The following is a 6319-nucleotide window of genomic DNA, read 5'->3' on the forward strand; positions in this document are numbered from 1 at the left end:
GTCCTACAACGGATTTGAAGAAGCCTCTGACTGAAGACACTTTGTTGTTGTATGACAGTCTGATGAAGAGGATGCTGAGGGTTGTCTATAATGTTCTTCATTTTATGAAGAATCCTTCTTTGAACAATCATCTCCAAAGGTTCTAGAGGAGTCCCAAGAACTGAGCCAGCCTTCTTTATAAGCTTGTTGATCTTTTTTAAGTCACTTGCTCTGGTGCTGCTCCCCCAGAAGATGATGGCAGAAGAGATAGCGCTCTCTACAACAGACTTATAGAAGATATGCAGCATCTTTCTGCAAACGTTGAAGGACTTCAGCTTCCTCAAGAAGTACAGTCTGCTCTGTCCCTTCTTGTAGACGCTTCACTGTTGCATTTTCAGTCCAGTCTGTTGTCCAGGTGAACCCAAGGTATTTAAACTTCTCCACCACCTCCACTTCTTCTCCCATGATGGAAATAGGGTTGGACCTCTTCTTGATTCTCCTGAAATCTACATTAATCTCCTTTGTTTTGTTCACATTCAAGATGAGCTGATTGTTTCCACATCATACCACAAAGCGGTCCACCAGCTCCCTGTACTCAGCTTCTTGTCCATCTCTGATACACCCGACAACTGCAGAGTCATCAGAATATTTCTGCAGATGACAGGAGTCTGTTTTGTACTGGAAATCTGAGGTGTACAGAGTGAAAAGGAATGGTGAGAGTACAGTCCCCTGTGGTGCTCCTGAGCTACTGACCACCTGGTCAGACACACAACCCTTCAGTCTCACAAACTGTGGTCTGTTTGTCAGGTAGTCTTTGATCCAGGCGATTGTTGAGGCATCCACCTGAGTTTTCTGGAGTTTCTGACAAAGCAAATCAGGCTAGGTTGTGTTAAATGCACTGGAGAAATCAAAGAACATGACTCTCACAGTGCTGTCTGCCTTTTCTAGATGACAGTGAGTTTGCTGAAGCAGGTGTATGATACCATCTTCAACTCCAAGTCCACGCTGATAAGCAAACTGCAGTGGGTCCTGATATGTGCTTGTTTGTCTAGTCAGGTGGGTCAACAGAATCTCTCTAGGACCTTCATGATGTGGGATGTCAGGGCAACAGGTCTATAGTCGTTGAGTACTGATGGGTGAGTTTTCTTGGGCACTGGAACAAGGCAGGATGTTTTCCACAACACTGGAACCTTCTCCTGGGTCAGGCTAAGGTTGAAGAGGTGCTGTAGAAACCCACTGAGCTGCTCTGCACAGACCTTCAGAACCCTGGGACTGACACCATCTAGACCTGCAGCCTTATTCCGGTTCAGGCTCTCCAGCTGCTTCCTCACCTGACTTCTGGAGACGCAGAGGAGGGAGGCAAAGGAGGTATCAGAATCTTCTGATTTGGTTGAAGACCAATATGTAGAAGAAGGGTCCATGACTGAGGTGGTAGATACAGTATTTGAGGTGTGACAGGACAGCCTTGGGTCAATGAAGGGTGGTATGTATGTTTGGCTGTGAGCAAGAGAGGAGGATGCTGAGCTTGTTCCTGAACTGAACCTATTGAAGAATGTGTTCAGTTCATTGGCTCTGTCCAGGCTTCCATCCTTCTAATCCTCCTTCTGCTTGAAGCCTGTGATCTTTTTCATCCCTGACCACACCTCTCTGATATTATTCTGTTGGAGCTTGCTCTCCAGCTTCTTCTTGTACACCTCCTTGCTGTTTCTTATCTTGATTTTAGTTGCTTCTGTGTGCTCCTCAATAATTCCCTGTCTCCCTCCCTGAAGGCTCTTTTTTTCTGGTTTAGCAGTTCCTTCAGGTCAGTGGTGATCCAAGGTTTGTTATTGGGGAAGCATCTCACCGTTCTGGTGGGGATGGTGTTGTTTACACAGAAGTTTATATAGTCGGTCACACACTCAGCCATGGCATTGATGTCCTCTCCATTTTGCTGGCACAGTGCATCCCAGTCTGTAGCCTCAAAATAACCCCGCAGGGCTTCTTCAGCTTCCGTTGATCATTTTCTCACTGTTCTTTTTATTGCATGTTGCCTCTGAACAAGGGGTTATATTTTGAGCAGAGAAACACAAGATTGTGATATGATTTGCCAAGAAGGGATCTTGCTTTAGCGATGTATGACTCCTTGACATTTGCATAAAACAAGTCCAGCGTTTTGTTTTCTCTGGTAGAGCAGCTGACAAACTGTTGGATGTCGGAAGTGTAGCAGAGAGTGAGGCATGATTAAAATCCCCAGATATTGCAACAAACGCACTAGGGTGTTGTGTCTGTAGCTTAGCAACCTCGGAGCTGATGACATCACACGCAGTCTCGGCAACAGCATTGGGTTGATTGTAAACAGTTGCCAAAATAACATTGGCGAACTCTCTTGGCAAATAATATGGATGACAACTTAGTGCTAACAGTTCAATATCTGGACTGCAAAGATGACACTTCACAGTAACATATCCAGGATTACACCATCTGTTGTTCACAAGCACTGCCAACCCACCTCCTTTCCTTTTGCCACTCCTCTTTAAATCTCTATCTGCTCGTATGGTCAGAAAGCCTGGCAAGGAAACGCTGGAGTCGGGGATATGATCCTGCAGCCATGTCTCAGTGAAACACATAACACTGCATTCCTGATACTCTGGATGGGTTCTTGTTAGGGCTTGAATTTCATCCAACTTGTTTCCCAGCGATCTCACATTGCCCATCATGATTGATGGAAGAGATGGTTTAAACTTCATTCTTCTCTCTTTCTCCCTCTTCTTTGCTCCTGCTCTGCATCCACGACGCCTCCTTTTCAACTCATTTGGGATTTGAGGCTGTAGTTGAGATATTATTTGAGCTTTGGAGATGTTAATCAGCTGCTCCCGGTTGTTAAAAACAACCTTGTTGTTATGGTTACACATCATAACAAATGTCCAAAAGCAAAGATATTTCTGTAAAAAATCCTTCCAGCTGCACAGCATCCGACACCAGAGGAAATAATCATCCAAAAAAAGCGATTTATATTCAGAAAAAAGAGGAATTAAAGTTTTCAAAAGTAATATCTCAGAATGAAAGTAACAGAGCTACTCCAACATGCAGCCACCTTGAGCGGCGCAATTCTAGAACCAAAAAGAGCTACAGTACGTTATAAAGTGGTGTAAATAACTAAAAACAGGAACATGTCTGTTGGTTTATGCCATGAATTTAGCAGGTGTTTAAAGCCATTTAACATTTTATTTTATTTAATTCGTTTATTCATTCATTTAAAAGAAACAAAACAAATTAATCAAAAAGAAAACATTGAATGAAAAGAGTGCAGAAAGAGGGCAGCACGGTGGTGCAACTGGTAGAGCTGCTGCCTCTCAGCGAGCAGGTCCCTGGTTCAAACCCCGGTCCAGGGGCCTTTCTGGGTGGAGTTTGCATGTTCTCTCCGTGCATGCGTGGGTTTTCTCCGGGTACTCCGGTTTCCTCCCACAGACCAAAAATATGCATGTTAGGCTGATTGGTAACTCTAAATTGTCCCTAGGTGTGAGTGAGAGAGTGAATGGTTGTTTGTCTCGTTTGTCTCTATGTGGCCCTGTGATGGACTTGCGACCCGGTCGCCCAGGGTGTACCCCGCCCCTCGCACAGTGATTGCTGGACATGGGCACCAGCGACCCCCGTGACCAAAAATGGAATAAGTGGGTAAAGATAATGGATGGATGGATGGATGTTTTGTGTTAGCAGAATTTAATTGTGACTTTAAAATTATCCAACATAAATGAAACTTACAAAGTACCTCAAGTTGCCTTTTTAGACATGCATGCATATATTTGTACAAATTGTACTTGAGAGGAGATTATTACAGCCTCATATAAAATCAATGATGATCATGATATCGATAATTCAGCATCATTTCTGTGTACCAATATCGGATCGGAATCGGCAGATACCGGGTCATCTGGCATCGGTATTGTGAAAGTGAAAAAAAAAGTGGATCGGTGCATCCCTAAAAAGAACACCAACATGTGCTTTTAAGACCAACTTTAGATTATTTCTATGATAACAACTCTCCTGGCAGCCAACTTAAAACATCCATCCATCCATCCATTATCTTTACACGGAGAGAGATCCAAGGAGAGGATTTTCTGAGGGCAAACAGTTTGAGAGAGGTTTCTTTTAAATATCATGCATTTTGTTTTCAGTGTTTGGCCTTAAATCGGCGTACAGATGTGCAGAAACATGACAGTTGTTCACAGAATTTGTTGATGTATATGCTGAAAAGGGTTGGACCAAGTATGGAGCCTTGGGGAACGCCTTTGCCAATGGGTAGTGGGTCTGACAGGTGACCCTCCGCCCTCACTGATTATGCTTGCCCAGAACAGTTGCTTTTGAACCAAGCTATGCAACTCTCTGACAGACTGATATCTCTTAGCCTTCCCAGCAAGATGGAGTCAAAAGCCTTAGCTAGGTCAAGCAAGACAGCAGCACATGACTCCTTCTTATCAGTCACTCAGACAATGCCATTCACAACCTTAAGTGTGGCAGAGATAAAACTGTGCCCAGATTTAAATCATAAAGTGTTGACAACATTGTGTTTCCAAATGGTCAATAAGTTTTTTGTTGATTATCTTTTCAATGATTTTTTGAGACACATGGCAGGATGGAGATGTGTCTGTAGTAGCTTAAGTCAGCATTGTCACCTCTTCTGAACACTGAGGGGACTGCAGAGGATTTCCTTTTCTGAGGGAACACTCCGGTTTGCAGTGATAGATTTAATAAGTTTCAGATGGGGACTGTGATAACTGTGGATCTAAACTTTGATGGCAGAGCAGCAAAGTTTCAAGGAGCATCTTCACCAAAACAGATGCACTCCGTCTTTCCTTCGTTTAAAAACAGAACATTTTGCTGAAGGCACTATTTAATGTCGGCAAAACAACCAAGAAAATGTGTGACGATTACTACTTCTAGACTTCATTGGGCAATAAATCAGTAAGTCACAACAGTGAAAAGAAAATTGCTGTTTGCCAATAACTGATCCAAGTGGCAGCATAAAAAAAGAAAAAAGGACAGGTCCGAGAATAGAGCCCTGCAGAAACACCACAAGAAAGAGAGGCAGTAAAGTAAGACAGATTACCCATTAGGACAGAGAAAAGTCTGTTAGTCAAGTACGAGGTAAACCACTTGAGTGCTGAACCAGATATACCAACACAGGGGTTAAGATGAGACAGAAGGACAGCATGGTCCTTATTTATTGTTATAACTATTTGGATAATATTAGTAGTTTATAATAGTTAGTAGCACACAAACCCTAGACACACTTAAAAAAGGATTATAGACTTCACAATTTTATACCAAAACTAATCTTAAGGTCAGAGATGAGGGAAGTCCAGATTCAGGGCAAGTGTAACTGTTTGAGATGGACTCTCAGGAGCTTCATACAATATATTCCTTTCAAAAGAGATACATGTTCAACAAAATAAAAATGGGTACAAGATGAATTACAGATCATAAAGGTTTCCTGCTTCACATTAGTTCTCCTGTAACAGATTCAGGCCAGTGCAGGGTCACATGACTGACAGACAGTTAGACAGAGGTTGTACAGAGGAGGATAGACAGGTGATGGATCAGCACGTTAACAGCTTGCCACTCCTTTCCTAACTGCCACAAATCTCTCCCATTGCCTCAGAAATTCAGGCTTCACTGGCTCCTGGCAGACCTGCAGGCACCGCCGGACCTGCACATGAGCTTTTATCAGCCACGGCCCAGATGGCACCACAGTGCTCAGTCCTGACACCTCCACTGATGTGAAGGAAGGAGGGCAGGGAGAAAACAGGTTGGGGGATGAGACGTGTATGTAGAAAATGTGTGTGTGGGCAGTCGAGGAAAAGCTACAGCATGCTTACCTTTTACTGTAGAAATGAGAAAACTTCTAATATTGTTAGTTAGAGGCCTGGAATTGAAGTATTTTAACCTTTAGTACCATCACAGTCTGTGACATGGCACGGTGACAACTCTTAGACTTGCTTGACTATGATTTCAAGATTTTTTTTTGTTTAGTAGGTAAAATATTAACTACATGCCCATTGGATAATAATCAACTAAGGTAAGATATTCATAAACGTTTGATTTACTCCTGTCATAGGCGCTTAACAAGACCATCAGCAAAAAGCAGGCAGTCGTTTTAAGTAATAATCAGATTTACCAGTTCTTATGAACTTGAATCATAAAGTGTGAAGAAAGTTCAGTAAAGTTTCTGTTAAATAGAACAAGTGGTACATCGATATCCCTCATTACAGAGGGATTTGAATAGCGAATGTTTGTAGTTTTGAGTTTAGTGGACTTTCATGTTTTGGTGCAGTGGTTACACTGTGAAGAGCACAGGTATTTA

The 6319-nt window shown here is 42.7% G+C and overlaps 1 protein-coding gene across 1 annotated transcript in view; it reads right to left on the minus strand.

The window, feature by feature from the left end:
• adarb2 (adenosine deaminase RNA specific B2 (inactive)) overlaps positions 1-6319 on the minus strand; it is a 150143-nt gene that overhangs the window by 48852 nt on the left and 94972 nt on the right. The window lies entirely within an intron of this gene.

The sequence above is a fragment of the Nematolebias whitei genome, chromosome 20 (genome assembly GCF_014905685.2).
Source record: "Nematolebias whitei isolate Nwh7 chromosome 20, NemWhi1, whole genome shotgun sequence".
Taxonomy (NCBI): Eukaryota; Metazoa; Chordata; class Actinopteri; order Cyprinodontiformes; family Rivulidae; genus Nematolebias; species Nematolebias whitei.